Genomic DNA, 18,256 nt, shown 5'->3' on the forward strand with positions numbered 1-18,256 from the left:
ATAGGCAAACCACCTAATTTCTAGGGATCCTACCCTAGCGCCGCCGCCACTCTCTCTCGGGATCCCCCAAGATCTGATCCCCCCCAACCAGCGCAACCATCTCCCTCCTTGATCGGCACCGACCCCGAGCCACTTCTCCCGCTGGCATTCGAAGCCACCGACCCGGACCCCGTCGTCCTCCGGCAGCAACCAGGAGCTCAAGCTCCTCTCTGCCCATGGCGCCCCCGCCCCGAGCACGCAGGACCGCGCCCTTCCTCCCTGCTCTTCCTTCCCTCCTCACGCTGTTCCTCCATGACCGTGCCTCCCCGTCCCGTTGTTCCTCGCAGGGAGCCATGGCTGCCGGCCGCCAAAGCAGCAGCAGTCCCGAGCGTCGCCCGACCCCGCTTCCACCTCGTTCTCGCCGGAGCAAGCCCCACCGCGCAATCGCGTCGCCCGCCGGCGACCCCGACCCCTCACAGGAGGACCCGTCCTGGATGTCCGAACAAGATCGCCGGCGTCCTCGGTCGTCCTCACGCTGTCCGCCACCAACACCGGCCGGATCCTTACCTGGGTGCCCCGTCCCCGATCCCTTGTTCAAGCATGGCCGCCGCCCGTCTTCTTCAGGCACGAGCTCCATCGGGTCCGCTTCCCTGCTGCCGGAGCCCCATGACCCCGCGCCAAGTGTCTGGTTGCCTCCGCCTGATTCCATTCCTCGCCTTGTCCTCGTCACCCAGAGCCCCGCCATCTCCAGCGTCGCGCCCAAGTCCCACATCGCCGGCAATCATTCCCGCCGTTCGTCGCCCTGAACTTGCTGCAGCTGTCTCCGTTCTTCAGTTACGAGAAGGAGCAACTCGCTCGCCTCGAGTTGACCTCCCGGATCCAGCCGGCCCAACGCTGCAGCATTCGCCCTGCCAGCCCAGGAGCCGCGCGCCCCTGCCAGGCCTCTCCATCAACTGGGCCAGGCCCACGGGGTGAGGCCACACCCGAGCGCCTTTTTTTGTTGTTGTTGTTTTCCTTCTGTTGGGCCCAATCTCAGATGCGGCCCGATTCTTTTTTTTTCGTGTAACGAATTTAGATTATTCCAGAGACTGCAGTTTTTCAGAAAACCCCTTGCACAACATGCATATAATAACTCACAATTTGTGCATCAGATTAAAATGAATTATATATGAAATATGCTTAGTTTTTCATCTAGTTTCATTATATGTCATTTTCATCCATGTTTAAAATGTTGTTTGCATATAATTTGCTCCTATGCCATGTTAAAATGCTTTAATTCATAACTAATTAACCGTAGCTCTCCAAATCTAATAATCTTTATATGTAAATGGGGTAGAATTTTGCCTAGTTTAACATGGTGGCCTTACTTTGCATGTTTAACAACTCTAAAATTGTGTTTAGGGTAGAACAGTACCATAACCAAAAATATGCACATGAGGATTTTTCTGGACTTGTTGCTTGTTGTTCCGGCCTCATTTAAACTTGCCTAGGTAGATAGTTTCAGTATGCTTCACCTCTTGCCATGCTAACAACATTTAATATTGTTGGGTACATAAACGAGAGAGAACTAAATAAGTCATGTGGTGTTTTCTTCAATATGCAACTCCGTTGCATAATGAGCTCCATTTAATTTGTAGGGTTGTTTGTGCATTTTGCCATGCCATGCCTCATTAAACCAGACATGCATCATACTTGATTGTGCATCATGCCTTGTTTATGTGATGGTTGTTTACTTTGTTATTTTCTTCTTTCCGGTGTTACTTCTTTGGGCTGGTTCCGATAACGTCGTGTTGTGAGTATTCGTTCGACTATGTCTGTTTGTCTTCTTCATGGACTCGTTCTTATTCCTTGCGGGTTTCCAGGCAAGATGACCATACCCTCGAAATCACTTCTATCTTTGCTTGCTAGATGCTTGCTCTTTTGCTATGCCTATGCTGCGATACCGACCACTTGCTTATCATGCCTCCCATATTGTTAAGCCAAGCCTCTAACCCACCTTGTCCTAGCAAACCGTTGTTTGGCTATGTTACCGCTTTGCTCAGCCCCCTTATAGCGTTGTTAGTTGCAGGTGAAGATCGAAGTTTGTTCCTTGTTGGAACATGGAGATGTTGTTCCTTGTTGGAACATGTTTAGTTGTTGGGATACCACAATATATCTTATTTAATTAATGCATCTATATACTTGGTAAAGGGTGCAAGGATCGGCCTTATGCCTGGTGTTTTGTTCCACTCTTGCCGCCCTAGTTTCCGTCATATCGGTGTTATGTTCCCGGATTTTGCGTTCCTTACGCGGTTGGGTAATAATGGGAACCCCTTGACAAATCGCCTTGAATAAAGCTCTTCCAGCAATACCCAACCTTGGTTTTACCATTTGCCACCTAGCCTCTTTTTTCCCTTGGGTTTCCGGAGCCCAAGAGTCATCTTATTTAAACCCCCCTGGGCCAGTGCTCCTCTGAGTGTTGGTCCGACTGAGCTGCCTGCGGGGCCACCTTGGGGCAACTTGAGGTTTGGTTTTACTCGTAGCTAGTCTCATCTGAGTGTGCCCTGAGAACAAGATATGTGCAGCTCCTATCGGGATTTGTTGGCACATTCGGGCGGTGTTGCTGGATGGGTTTTAACTTGTCGGGTTGTCTTGTAGAACCGGGATACCGATTCTGATCGGAATGTCTCGGGAGAAGGTATATCCTTCGTTGACTGTGAGAGCTTGTCATGGGCTAAGTTGGGACTCCCCTGCAGGGATTTGAACTTTCGAAAGTCGTGCCCGCGGTTATGGGCAGATGGGAATTTGTTAATGTCCGGTTGTAGAAAACCTGAAGTTGACCATAATTAAAATACATCAACCGCGTGTGTAATCGTGATGGTCTCTTTCCGGCGGAGTCCGGGAAGTGAACACGGTGTTGGAGTTATGCTTGATGTAGGTTGCTCTAGGATCACTTCTTGATCATAGTTTCTCGATCGTGCCTTGCCTTCTCTTCTCGCTCTCATTTGTGTATGTTAGCCACCATATATGCTAGTCGCTTGCTGCAGCTCCACCTCATACCTTTACCTTACCCATAAGCTTAAATAGTCTTGATCGCGAGGGTGTGAGATTGCTGAGTCCCCGTGACTCACAGTTACTTCCAAAACCAGCTTGCAGGTGCCGATGAGTCCGTGCAGATGACGCAATCAAGCTTAGGAGGAGCTCGATGAAGATCTTGTCCTTTGTGTTGTTTCGTTCTAGTTGATCAGTAGTGGAGCCCAGTCGGGACGATCGGGGATCTGTGTAGCTTTTGGGGTAGTCTTCTTTTATTTTGGGTTCCGTAGTCGGACCTTAATTGTATCTGGTTGATGTAATGCTTTATTCATGTAATTGTGTGAAGTGGCGATTGTAAGCCAACTATGTATCTCTTTCCCTTATGTATTACATGGGTTGTGTGAAGATTACCTCTCTTGCGACATTGCTTTCAATGCGGTTATGCCTCTAAGTCGTGCTTCGACACATGGGAGTTATAGCCGCATCGAGGGCGTTACAAAGAGCCTAAGCTTGGGGATGCCCAAGGCACCCCAAGGAAATATTCAAGTACAACCAAGAGCCTAAGCTTGGGGATGCCCCGGAAGGCATCCCCTCTTTCATCTTCGTTCATTGGTAACTTTACTTGGAGCTATATTTTTATTTACCACATGATATGTATTTTGCTTGGAGCGTCATTTTATTTTATTTAGTTTTGCCTGCTGTTTGAATAAAATACCAATATCTGAAATTATTAAATGTTAGAGAGTCTTCATATAGTTGCATGATTATTCAACTACTCGTTGATCTTCACTTATATCTTTCGGAGTAGTTTGTTGTTGCTCTAGTGCTTCACTTATATCTTTCTAGAGCACGGTGGTGGTTTTATTTTATAGAAATAGATGAACTCTCGTGCTTCACTTATATTATTTTGAGAGTCTTTAGAACAGCATGGTAGTTTTCCTTAGTTATGAAACTAGTCCTAATATGATGGGCATCCAAGAGGGATATAATAAAAACTTTCATATAAAGTGCATTGAATACTATGAGAAGTTTGATACTTGATGATTGTTTTGAGATATGGAGATGGTGATATCAGAGTCATGCTAGTTGAGTAGTTGTGAATTTGAGAAATACTTGTGTTAAAGTTTGTGATTCTCGTAGCATGCACGTATGGTGAACCGTTATGTGATGAAGTCGGAGCATGATTTATTTATTGATTGCCTTCCTTATGAGTGGCGGTCGGGGACGAGCGATGGTCTTTTCCTACCAATCTATCCCCCTAGGAGCATGCGCGTAGTACTTTGTTTTGATAACTAATAGATTTTTGCAATAAGTATGTGAGTTCTTTATGACTAATGTTGAGTCCATGGATTATACGCACTCTCACCCTTCCACCATTGCTAGCCTCTCTAATACCGCGCATCTTTCGCCGGTATCATAAACCCACCATATACCTTCCTCAAAACAGCCACCATAACTACCTATCATGGCATTTCCATAGCCATTCCAAGATATATTGCCATGCAACTTTCCACTGTTCCATTATTATGACACGCTTCATCATTGTCATATTGCTTTGCATGATCATGTAGTTGACATCGTATTTGTGGCAAAGCCACCATTCATAATGCTTCCATACATGTCACTGATGAGTCATTGCACATCCCGGTACACCGCCGGAGGCATTCATATAGAGTCATATTTTGTTCTAAGAATCGAGTTGTAATTCTTGAGTTGTAAGTAAATAAAAGTGTGATGATCATCATTATTAGAGCATTGTCCCAGTGAGGAAAGGATGATGGAGACTATGATTCCCCCACAAGTCGGGATGAGTCTCCGGACGAAAATAAATAAATAAAAGAGGCCAAAGAAGCCCAAATAAAAAAAGAGAAAAGAGGCCATAAAAAAAGAGAAGGCCCGAATAAAAAAATAAAAAAAATAAAAAATGAGAGAAAAAAGAGAGAAGGGGCAATGCTACTATCCTTTTACCACACTTGTGCTTCAAAGTAGCACCATGATCTTCATGATAGAGAGTCTCCTATGTTGTCACTTTCATATACTAGTGGGAATCTTTCATTATAGAACTTGGCTTGTATATTCCAATGATGGGCTTCCTCAAAATGCCCTAGGTCTTCGTGAGCAAGCAAGTTGGATGCACACCCACTAGTTTCTTTTGTTGAGCTTTCATACATTTATAGCTCTAGTGCATCCGTTGCATGGCAATCCCTACTCACTCACATTGATATCTATTGATGGGCATCTCCATAGCCCGTTGATACGCCTAGTTGATGTGAGACTATCTTCTCCTTTTTGTCTTCTCCACAACCACCATTCTATTCCACCTATAGTGCTATGTCCATGGCTCACGCTCATGTATTGCGTGAAGATTGAAAAAGTTTGAGAACATCAAAAGTATGAAACAATTGCTTGGCTTGTCATCAGGGTTGTGCATGATTTAAAATACTTTGTGTGGTGAAGATGGAGCATAGCCAGACTATATGATTTTGTAGGGATAGCTTTCTTTAGCCATGTTATTTTGAGAAGACATGATTGCTTAGTTAGTATGCTTGAAGTATTATTATTTTTATGTAAATATTAAAATTTTGTCTTGAATCTTATGGATCTGAATATTCTTAACACAATAAAGAGGATTACATGGATAAATATGTTAGGTAGCATTCCACATCAAAAATTCTGTTTTTATCATTTACCTACTCGATGACGAGCAGGAATTAAGCTTGGGGATGCTGATACGTCTCCAACGTATCTATAATTTTTGATTGTTCCATGCTATTATATTATCAACTTTGGATGTTTATGGGCTTTATTATACACTTCTATATCATTTTTGGGACTAACCTATTAACCCAAAGCCCAGTGCCAGTTTCTGTTTTTTCCTTGTTTTTGAGTATCGCGGAAAAGGAAAATCAAACGGAGTCTAATTAACCTGAAACTTCACGGAACTTATTTTTGGATCAGAAGAAGCCCGGGAGACTTGGAGTCCATGTAAGGGAAGCTTCGAGGAGGCCACGAGGTAGGGGGCGCGCCCACCCCACTGGGGCGCCCTCCACCCTCGTGGGCCCCTCGTGGCCCCCCTGACGCACTTCTTCCTACTATATATCTCCATATACCCTAAAAACATCCGGGAGCACAATAGATCGGGAGTTCCGCCGCCAGAAGCCTCCGTAGCCACCGAAAACCAATCTAGACCCGTTCCGGCACCCTGTCGGAGGGGGAAATCCCTCTCCGGTGGCCATCTTCATCATCCCGATGCTCTCCATGACGAGGAGGATAGTTCTCCCTTGGGGCTGAGGGTATGTACCAGTAGCTATGTGTTTGATCTCTCTCTCTCTCTCTCGTGTTCTTGAGGTGATAGGATCTTGATTTATCGTGAGCTTTGCTATTATATTTGGATCCTATGATGTTTCTTCCCCCCTCTACTCTCTTGTAATGGATTGAGTTTCCCCTTTGGAGTTATCTTATCGGATTGAGTCTTTAAAGATTTGAGAACACTTGATGTATGTCTTGCCGTGCGTATCTGTGTTGACAATGGGATACCACGTGATTCACTTGATGTATGTTTTGGTGATCAACTTGTGGGTTCCGCCCATGAACCTATGCATAGGGGTTGGCACACGTTTTCGTCATGATTCTCCGGTAGAAACTCTGGGGCACTCTTTGAGGTCCTATGTGTTGGTTGAATAGATGAATCTAAGATTGTGTGATGCATATCGTATAATACCCACAGATACTTGAGGTCACATTGGAGTATCTAGGTGACATTAGGGTTTTGGTTGATTTGTGACTTAAGGTGTTATTCTAGTACGAACTCTAGGGCTGTTTGTGACACTTATAGGAATAGCCCAACGGATTGATTGGAAAGAAGAACTTTGAGGTGGTTTCGTACCCTACCATAATCTCTTCGTTCGTTCTCCGCTATTAGTGACTTTGGAGTGACTCTTTGTTGCATGTTGAGGGATAGTTATGTGATCCAATTATGTTATCATTGTTGAGGGAACTTACACTAGCGAAAGTATGAACCCTAGTCCTTGTTTCCTATCATTGCAATACCGTTTATGCTCACTTTTATCACTTGCTACCTTGCTGTTTTTATATTTTCAGATTACAAATACCTTTATCTACCATCCATATACCACTTGTATCACCATCTCTTCGCCAAACTAGTGCACCTATACAATTTACCATTGTATTGGGTGTGTTGGGGACACAAGAGAATCTTTGTTATTTGGTTGCAGGGTTGCTTGAGAGAGACCATCTTCATCCTACACCTCCTACGGATTGATAAACCTTAGGTCATCCACTTGAGGGAAATTTGCTACTGTCCTACAAACCTCTGTACTTGGAGGCCCAACAACATCTACAAGAAGAAGGTTGTGTAGCAGACATCACCCATCAGGTAGCAGTGGTGGAGGAGCAATGCGGCGATTCTCCCTCTATCCTAAGGACGAACTATGTCTGGATTCCCGAGCTCTCCGAACAGGATACTCGCTCATGGGAGGACACCGCCCTAACCCTGAATCCAGAATCAGGCCGCATACCGAACCTGCAGGGCAACATCTCAGAGCCCGAACTTCCAAGATTGGAAACTCCCCTGCCCCGGGATCACAGATTGGGTCAAGATCTGGACTTAAATCCACCCGCCCACCCAGATACAAACGATCTTTCCCACATTAGGCAAGCGCCCCAAGAGACAGTACATCACTATTGGCCAGATTCCTCCTTGTAATGAACAAGGTCAAGGACTGTCGCAAGGAAGATGCAATTTTGTTCTTTTGCAACAATTGCACGGATAAGGGAGTCCTCAACGCCATAAATCGTCGTGACGTAGCACACTTTGCTGACTTGGCGGCCATAGTACGGAAATACTGTGCGATGGAAAGTGCCTGGAAAACCCAAACGCAATTTTGGGATAATCCGGCTCTGACAAAACCCCCAGTCCGAACTAAAAGGGTGCACTCTCATAAGTCGCCCAACTCAATTACGAAGAAGCAAAAGCCCACTACAAGGCATGGAACCGTATTGGAGGGATGGCTCAACGGGCCCTGCAAAATCCATAGTACAGCGGATACCATATCAACACACAGCCTTAGAGCATGTTGGGTACTCCGGCAGGTGGCCAAAAGCGGTGAGGATCTTCTCACCCAAAATACCTCAAAGCACCTTCCCACGGATAACAACACGGTATTAACGGTCTTCGAGACCTTCGCCTCAAATAATAGGCGTAAGCGAGCACTCCGCAGCCTTGCCGAAGTCTGCCACATGGCAGCAATAAATCCATGGAGTGACGCGGTTATCACCTTCAATGCCAGTGACGAACCTAAATTCCGAACAGCCCGAGCACCAGCTGCTTTGGTCCTCAGTCCAATTATGGACGGCTTTCGGTTCACTAAGGTGCCCATGGATGACGACAGCGGATTAAACCTCATTTATGAGGAAACTCTCCAAAAAATGGAAATAGACAGCAACCGTATTGAGCAAAGCAGTACGACCTTCCGAGGAATCATCCCTAGTCGGGAGGTACGTTGCGCTGGGAAAATCACACTTGATGTGGTATTCGGCACTCCGGAGAATTACAGGTCCGAAGAAATTACATTCCAAGTGGCCCCGTTCAGTAGCGGATACCACGCCCTTCTAGGGCGGGAGGCATTCACGATTTTTCAAGCCATACCCCATTATGGGTACATGAAGCTCAAAATGCCCGGACCCAAGGGAATTATCACTCTAGCTAGTGATCCAGACATAGCACTCCGCGCCGAGAACAAAACAGCCGCACTAGCCCTCGAGGCATTATCCGAAGCCCTTATGGCGGAGGAGTTAACCGCGCTGCGCTCCACAGTGGACAGGGATGACGTGATACTAGACAAAAGATCCAAGTCCACCTCCTTTAAACCAGCGGACGAAATAGTTAAATTTCAAGTCCATCCAACGGACCCTACAAAAACAGCATCCATTGGGGCACGGTTAGACCCCGTTGTAGATGTCGCACTACAGGAGTTTCTGCGTGAGAATTGGGATATATTCGCCTGGCATCCTTTAGACATGCCAGGAATCCCACGCAGATTGGCCGAGCATAGCCTTAATATTCTAAAAAGATTCAAGCCGGTCAAGCAGACTCTTCGGTGTTTCTCTGAACCTAAGCGACAAGCCATGGGAGAGGAGCTGGCCAAGCTATTGGAAGCCGGATTCATTAAAGAAATAAAACATCCGGATTGGCTAGCAAACCTGGTGATGGTACCAAAGAAGGACAAATCCTGGCGCCTATGTGTCGACTTAAAAGACCTTAATAAGGCTTGCCCAAAGGATCCCTTCCCACTCCCTCGCATCGATCAAATCATCGACGCTACCGCAGGACACGACTCATTGTGCTTCCTCAACGCATACTCCGGTTACCACCAGATTAAGATGACGGAGTCTGATCAAGCCGCAACAGCATTTATAATGCCATACGACCCCTTCTGCTTTAACACAATGCCCTTCGGGCTCAAAAACGCCGGCGCAACATATCAGCGCATGATCCAGACATGTCTAGAAAAGCAGATCGGTAAGACTGTGGAGGCATATGTAGACGATGTGGTCATTAAAACCAGACACGTCGACTCTTTAATAGACGACTTGAGGCTCACGTTCACCAATCTCCAAACATACGACATCAAACTCAATCTGGAAAAATGCGTTTTTGGCGTTCCCGCCGGAAAGCTCCTGGGTTTCATCGTCTCCAGTAGAGGAATTGAAGCAAATCCTGCTAAAATCCGAGCTCTATCACAGTTGGCTATCCCAACTGACCTCAAGCAAATCCAGAAATTGATTGGATGCGTGGCGGCTTTAAGCCGCTTTATCTCCCGATTAGGAGAAAAGGCACTTCCCCTTTATCGCCTTCTTCGGCGCATCGAACACTTCGAGTGGACGGGCGCAGCCACGGTCGGACTGCAAGAAATAAAAGCCATCCTGGCCACCAACCCAATCCTGGCCGCGCCAACTGTTGGCGAACCAATGCTATTATATATAGTGGCAACTCACCAAGTTGTAAGCGCAGTGCTTGTCGTCGAACGAGAGATAGACGGACATAAATTCCCACTTCAAAAGCCGGTATATTATGTATCCACCGTCCTCACTCCATGCAAATCACGGAACCCACATTACCAAAAGATAGCATACACGGTATTTATGGCATCCCGGAAATTACGACACTACTTTCAAGAGTGTTCGATTACGGTGGCCTCTGAAGTACCACTCAATGACATAATAAACAACCATGATGCCATGGGCCAGATTGTCAAATGGGCCATCGAGCTCCTCCCGTTCGACATAACATATAAGCCACGACGAGCCATTAAGTCGCAAGTACTGGCCGATTTCGTAGCCGAATGGACAGAAGCCGTACTCCCTAAAGAGTACGGCGCATACTCCAATTGGATCATGCACTTCGACGGCTCTAAAATGCTGGCTGGTCTGGGGGTTGGCGTCGTCTTGACGTCCCCCACCGGAGACACGGTGCAATACGTGCTCCAAATACTATATACAGACTCCAATAATGCAGCCGAATACGAGGCCCTATTACACGGCCTACGGATGGCAGTCTCCATGGGCATCCAATGCCTAGAGGTGCGTGGGGACTTGAACCTCGCAATATCCCAAATAAATGGAGACTTCGATGCCAAGGATCTAAAAATGGCAGCACATCGCAACGCCGTCCTCAAAATGTCAGCCCGGTTCGAGGGGCTTGAATTGCACCATGTGGCTCGGGAAAACAACCAGGCGGCGGACATCCTAGCCCGTATCGGCGCTAAACGCGACCCTGTCCCACCGAACATCTTCCTAGAAAGACTGTTTAAACCATCCGTGGTATGGGAAGGGGACACCGGCAAAAATAATCTGGACCCGGCCACAACCCCAGATGTCGAACACTCTGACATAATCGGAGGCTTTGCCGCCGAAATAACACCTTCAGCCCACGTGGTAATGGTCGTCATCGCCCCATGGACAGAACCATTCCTGGCCTACCTAACCAGACAGGAATTACTCGAGGACCAAAACGAGGCACGCTGCATAGTGCGGCGATCTAAAGCCTACAAGGTCCATGAGGGAGAGCTTTATAAGAAAAGCACAACCGGAGTCCTTCAAAGGTGCATCTCCGAAGAGGAAGGGCAGAAGCTTTTGGCAGAAATCCATGCCGGACTCGGCGTCCACCACGCCGCAGCCCGGGCCCTTGTAAGCAAGGCCTTCCATACAGGTTTTTATTGGCCGACGGCCCGGGCAGATGCACAGCATCTGGTACAGCATTGCATCGGTTGCCAGCTTTTTGCAAACCAAAGCCACATGCCACCTACCGCCCTCCAAACAATCCCCATTACTTGGCCCTTTGCGGTCTGGGGGCTCGATATGGTCGGACCCCTAAAAGGGGGAACCCATAAGAGAAAATAGTTACTGGTCATGGTGGATAAATTCACCAAATGGATAGAAGCCAAACCTGTCAAGACGGCTGAATCAGGACCGGTGATAGACTTCATATCCGGGGTTGTACACCATTATGGCATCCCCCACAGCATCATCACTGACAACGGCAAGAACTTTACAGCTGACGAGGTGAATCTTTGGTGCAGCAACATGGGCATCAAGCTCGATTATGCTTCTGTCTATTATCCGCAAACTAATGGTCAAGTCGAACGAGCGAATGGTCTTATCATGAGCGGCATTAAACCCAGATTAGTCTGACTTTAAAGGAATCAGACACTCATTGGGTAGAGGAGCTCGACTCCGTACTATGGGGGCTGCGGGCCACGCCGAATTGCACTATCCGATACACACCGTTTTTATGGTGTACGGCGCTGAGGCAGTGCTGCCTTGTGACATAATTCATGACTCACCTCGAGTGCGCATGTACGAAGAAAGAGAGGCCGAGCTCGATCGGTAGGACAGTTTGGATGCCCTGGAGGAGGAGCGCGACGTGGCAAAAGCCCGTTCCGCATTCTATCAGCAACAAGCTCAAAGGTATCAAAGCAGAGAAGTGCGGGCCAAAACCTATAACGTTGGCGAACTAGTTCTACGCCTGCCGGAGAAGAAAAAGAACAAGCTCAAGCCCAAATGGGAAGGTCCCTTCATTATCGACCAGGTTCTGACTGGTGGAGCGTACCATCTGCGGGATGCATTGAATAATCGACTCGAGCCAAACCCATGGAATGCAGCCAGACTCCGAAGATTCTACGCCTAGCGCCGGACTCTATGTTCGTCTCCTTACCTCCATGAATTTTTTGCACACCTTTTTTTCTCTCTTTCTTTCTCTCTTTTCTCTTCAAGGCCCTAAGGGGCTACATTTGTGTCTTGGTTACACAATCTTGACGCGCTAACCGCGCTCAATATACCTAGGGGCTTCCTATACAGAAGCTTAATCTAATTACCTTTCCGGGCTGTATGCCCCGCACATGTGTTATTCTTCTGCATGTACATTTTTTCGCCATTATATGCATCGATATGACTTAAGTTTTGGCCAAGCTGGGTTGCCTGGCTCTTGTATTTATGCCCTACGTTCCCGTTAATTTGTCTAGGGAATAAGGGGAGCACCTCTGCGATTGTTAGTGCCGGGTCAGCTGGATGTGTACCTCAGACTGGATGAAGCCGAAAGCTAGCATTCTTAAGGGAATATTCGGTCGGTGAATAAAAGATGAGTTTCATTTAAATTACTACACGCCCCCAGATGTTTTTAACTTGCGTCTCACAGTTCGGACATGCACATTAGGGCATGCGTACCCAGGGAAAGGAACCCTTAACGGAACTATTCTCCCTAGAAGATGTTTCTTACTATCCATGTAATATAACATAGCTAGTTGGGTACTTGTCTGTTCAAGCACTTATGACCCCTACGCCTGGTTTCCATGCATATCCCGTTTTTTATATAACCGAGTGGGTATTCGGATACACTCCGGACTATCGGGTCCGGAGGTTGAAGCAAAAAGGTCTGCCATGACAAATGATTTACAATCCGGCTAGGGACATTACATATGTCACTTGAAGTACACAGTCACTAAGACTGATTAAATTCTTCTTCTATACCATCCAACAGGCTGTCTAGCCTACAATCCTGTTGGGAATACTTTGCGACTAATTCTACTTGATCATACACTAAACTGACGGGGATCTCTTTCCCATCGGGCCCCACAGGTCCGATCTCAGCCATGTGGTTTGGAGCAGCCTTGGTATATCGTGTCTTCACCATAGCCCAGGCTTCCCTTGCACCTTGTCGGCAGGCTGATATCTTCCATAATCGGAAGCGCCACCGCGCTCCCTTGAGCTTCTCTATAAGCTCACCCATGCCTCCTGGCGGGGACGCGGAGGGCCACAAGGCTTGGGAAATACTCTGCATCACCTGACGAACTTGTTCGTGCAGTTGTGAGAGCTCTGGTAGAAGATCACCCGAAGACTCGGGCATCTCCTCTGCGGGACGACCCGTCAGCATACCTGCAGACATAACACTGATTAGCAGGCTTCTTCGCCGAACTCCTTTAAGAAGTTCGTTCAAGCACTTACTAAACATGTCGCGCTGAAGCCGTTTATTCTCCTTCACGGAGTTCGCAAGCTGGGCTCGGACATCCTTTAGTTCCACGCCCAGCCGGATATTGGCATATTGGAGATCATTTTTCTCCTGCCTGACTCGCGTCAGCACGCGCTCGCCAGCATTTCACTGTCGATCATCACGTGCCGTATCCGCCTCCATGGCCTCCGGATTCACTCCGGGGCCACCTGCAACATCTATTGTTAGGTGTGCATACATGCCGCATACTACCTGGTACCGATATTCTTTGCAATAGACAAAAGAGTTACCAGGGGGGCCCTTTTGGACTCCTTCAATGCGACAACAGCGGCTTCCAGCTGGGCCTTGCACTCATCCAGCTCTTAAGACAGTTGGGAATTCTTCTCCGTAAGAACCTGCACAAATAATGATCCTTAAATCAGTTGCATCAACTGTTTCAAGTCTCAGGGGCTACTGATACATATAATCATCAAATTTGCTTACCCATACATCCCTTAAATACTGATCCGTGGCTCTGGCTAGACCATTTTGAGCAGCACGGAGGTACGCGTCTCCGGAATTGAAGGCATCAAATGCCTCTGGTGAGAAGCAAGCGTCACGGAGTACGGCCTGGTGACGCCTATGATTCATGGCGCTCTCCACTTCTGAATTTGTAGCGGATAGTCTATCCACATCCTCTGTAGGAGGAGCATCCGGCGTCCGCCCCATGTTGGCTTCCGCCTCTATGTCCGGCCCTGGAGCCTGACTAGTGGAGGCGTGATCGGCAGCCTCTCCGGATATACTACGGCGAGCGTTTTTTCTATTAAAGAAGCATGGACGTCATTACATTTTGAGAAAGACGACAACCACGGATCAAGGTTTTGTGTCATACCTCTGCGCCGGCGTCTCCGTCCTGACCGCCTTCCTTTTTGGCCTACCCAGCTTTGGTGCCTCTTTGTTGCGGGTTCGGCACGGCGTCCCGAATGCCTTCCCTGTAAAACACCATATGTGTACGGTAGGTGAAGTGTCTCAAAGGGGATCCTATTTTTGGTGTTGGGATTTTGTTTTTTCTTACGTGCGATGCAGGGAGTAGTCCGGGATAGTCGGCCGTTATGGCCACCATGGCATCATCGCAGCTCAATTGATACAATTGTCTGTCTATCAGCTCCACGAATATGTCCAGATCCTCTTCGAGTCCGGGGCCGAGGGCCCGGTCAGGGTCCTCTGGTTGTGGAGATGGGTTGTTGACCACCCTTACATTGTTTCACAGTTCCTGCCACGAAATGGCAAGGTGAGTACCTACGACGAAGAGTGCGGGAAGAATGGGAGTAAAGAGGTATAACTCACCCAGCTTGGAGGGTTATACATGGAGAATCCATCCCGTGGCTTGATACGGATGAACTCCTCTTCCTCTCCCTTGAACAACTCAGACAGAATTTTTGCTAAAGCAGCAGCGGAGTCCGGTCCCTTACGCCCGCAACGGGTAGCATCATCTTCCCCGTTAAAACACCACAGGGGGTGCCCTCGATATTGAAGTGGCTGCACTCCCCGCGTTATGCATATTGACATAACCTCGATTATTGTCAATCCTGATTGAGCCAGCGCTTTAATCTGGTTCATCAGGTAAAGGACTTCTTCGTTGTCTTCCTCCTGGGGGCTCCGTGGGCGCCAGCTTCGGCGTTTCTTCAGAGGAGCATTGTTGAACTCAGGAAGATCCCGCCGAACAGGGTCTGGAAGGGGGACGTCCTCCATATAAAACCACTCCGAAGGCCAGTCTTCGGACGTCTTCTTCGGAGTACCGGACAGGTATCCGGTTTCGGTGATGCACCATATTCGGCTCCGCCCACTTGATAAAGTGATCCCTTCTGTGTGCAGGGCACAAGGCAAAATAACCTTTTCCACAGCTCGAAATGAGCCTCCCAGCCCAGAAATAGCTCGCAAAGGGCAACGTAGCCGGCGATATGTAATATGGAAGCAGGGGTGAAATTATGCAGTTGGAGGCCGTAAAACTCCAGGAGCCCGTGGAGGAACGGATAAATTGGAAATCCAAGTCCCCTTAGTAAGTAAGGAACAAGGCACACCCGTTCCCCCTTAGAGGGGCTGGGAAAGCTCTCCGCTTGCTCCCCGCCATTATAGGTGGCGAGCCGGGCTCGAACGGGGACCATATACGCTGGAGGGAGAAATCCCTGAGTCTGCAGCTCTACTAATCGATTGTGTGGGACGGAACACCTCTCGCAATCACCGGGCTTAGGGCTACGGGGCGGGAGGAGGAGCAGCGGTGGTCGGCCATGTTGGAGTGGATTTTTTCGAAGCGTGCTCCGATGGATTCTCCTTGTGGGAGGTTGGTATGGATTGGATCTAAGAATCCCCATCCCTTTAATAGACAATTTATTTATCTGGCTAGGGGGGCGAATGTAAAAACGCCCTGGCTCCTCGTATTCGTTCGACGCATGGAAGATAGCCCTTATTTAGCACAGAAGCCAAGAAGTCCAACATTTATGGGGCCGGACACTACTTAACAGACATTCAAAATTTGGAGAAGAACCCGCCTTGCAATGCCGAAGACAATACTACGCGCCGGACTTGACGTCATTGAAGCCTGGTTCAGGGGCTACTGAGGGAGTCCTGGATTAGGGGGTCTCTGGACTGCCGGACTATATCCTTTGGCCGGACTATTGGACTATGAAGATACAAGATTGAAGACTTCGTCCCGTGTCCGGATGGGACTCTACTTGGTGTGGAAGGCAAGCTAGGCAATACGGATATGTATATCTCCTCCTTTGTAACCGACCTTGTGTAACCCTAGCCCCCTCTGGTGTCTATATAAACCGGAGGGTTTTAGTCCGTAGGACAACATACAATCATACCATAGGCTAGCTTCTAGGGTTTAGCCTCTTTGATCTCGTGGTAGATCAACTCTTGTAATACTCATATCATCAAGAACAATCAAGCAGGACGTAGGGTATTACCTCCATCAAGAGGGCCCGAACCTGGGTAAACATCGTGTCCCCTGCCTCCTGTTACCATCCGCCTTAGATGCACAGTTCGGGACCCCCTACCCGAGATCCGCCGGTTTTGACACCGACAGCGCGCCTCCTAGACAACTCCTCGTGGCTCGGGGATGAGTTTGGCTGTGAGAATGATGATGGTGGTTGCGGACGATGGCCCAGGAAGCTTCGAACGGATGAACGCGAGCAAGAGGAGGAAGGAAAAGGGAATAGGGTTCGTCCACTCGGTCAGGCTCCGTCTTATTAGATTGGGGGTGCCGGCGGATGGCCGACACGCGGCTGATCCGCGGCGTGGACGCGCGACCAGCCTCCACTGTGCCTCTTGTGAACAGAAGAAGAAGGTGTCCGGGTGGGCTGGGCAGTTTGGCTGGGCCGCTTGGCCATCTAGGCCAAGGCCCAGCAGGGAGGGGGGGCTCTTTTTATTGTTTTGTTTTTGTTTTGTTTATTTACCTTTTGTTCTTGTTTTATTTTAGTTTTATAAAACTTAAACCTAGTCCCTAAATTAATGTTTTAGTTTACACTACCGCCACAAAGTGTTTGGTAGACATTCAAAATAGTCTACATCTTGACAATTCTTAAAAGGGAATTTAATTAATTGTTCTTTCGTTGTGTTATTTATTTTAGAACTTTAAACACTTTGAAAAATGCTGGCTTCTCCACCAATATTAACTATGAATTATTTTCCACATTTCGAACACTTTTGTTTTAATGTTCGAAATCTTTTATTGTTTGCCTGATTTTGAATTTGAATCAGAATTGGTTTTGAACTAACGCGAGATTAGCAACAATAATCGAGGTGACGTGACATTATTAACAAAGGTTTACTGTAGCTTAATTATCCGGGCGTTGCAATTCTCCTCCACTACAAGAAATCTCGTCCCGAGATTTAAGGGTAGAGTAACGAGGAAAGACTTGGGAAGGACGGAGCTCAACACAAGATAGGTAACTGGGGGCTATCTTAGTGAACGTGGCATAGAGGCATCTCTCGAGTTGAAATTTAAGAAAGACGTCAAGAGCAAGGTAAGGAGGTATCATGGGAAGTTTTGAGCGGGCAAGCAATCATTTGTTGCCTGAAACGGAGTGTGAAAAGGGGTTCAGAGCAACGAGAATAAGTATTGTGTCTGATACCAGTATAGGTCACTAGGAAGGTGGCTCGTGAATTACATACGAGGTCACGCGCGAGAAATAACTATGGAAAACAGGGGGTGTACGGGAGAGTCAGGTTTCGATCCTATGGAACTGTGGGTTATGGGCCCACCATGTGGGTTAAAAGTAGAAAGGGCGATGATATTTTGCACAGTCATGATAACAAGGCATGTCAGAGGATAGCCTATCAATTATGTCAGCAACATCGGTACCAAGGGCGAGGGATGAAGAGAACCATCTTCCTGCTCGTTGAACGAGGCAGACCAATAGGTAAAGTTCTCATCCATCAGTGGTTACCGGAATGTTATCAACAATATTAATAGGGTCTTACTGACAGAGTGGCACAACGAGGTGCTTACCTAAGCAGGGAATTCTCACTACTCGGTTAAGTCAGATTACAAGAAAGGTTAAACAAAACAATGGAAAGGAAATACGATTATCAGATCAAATAGAACAATAGAAAGAGTTTAAACACATATTTCAGGGGTATACCCTTCCTAAGGACAAGAAGAGCATGATAACCATGACAGGATATTAAGTAGAAAACCCGTTAGGTGAGGGGAGAGAAATTTCATGACATTACCCATACAACAGTGTTAGGATAAAT

This window comes from Triticum dicoccoides, chromosome 2A (assembly GCF_002162155.2).
Source record: "Triticum dicoccoides isolate Atlit2015 ecotype Zavitan chromosome 2A, WEW_v2.0, whole genome shotgun sequence".
Taxonomy (NCBI): domain Eukaryota; kingdom Viridiplantae; phylum Streptophyta; class Magnoliopsida; order Poales; family Poaceae; genus Triticum; species Triticum dicoccoides.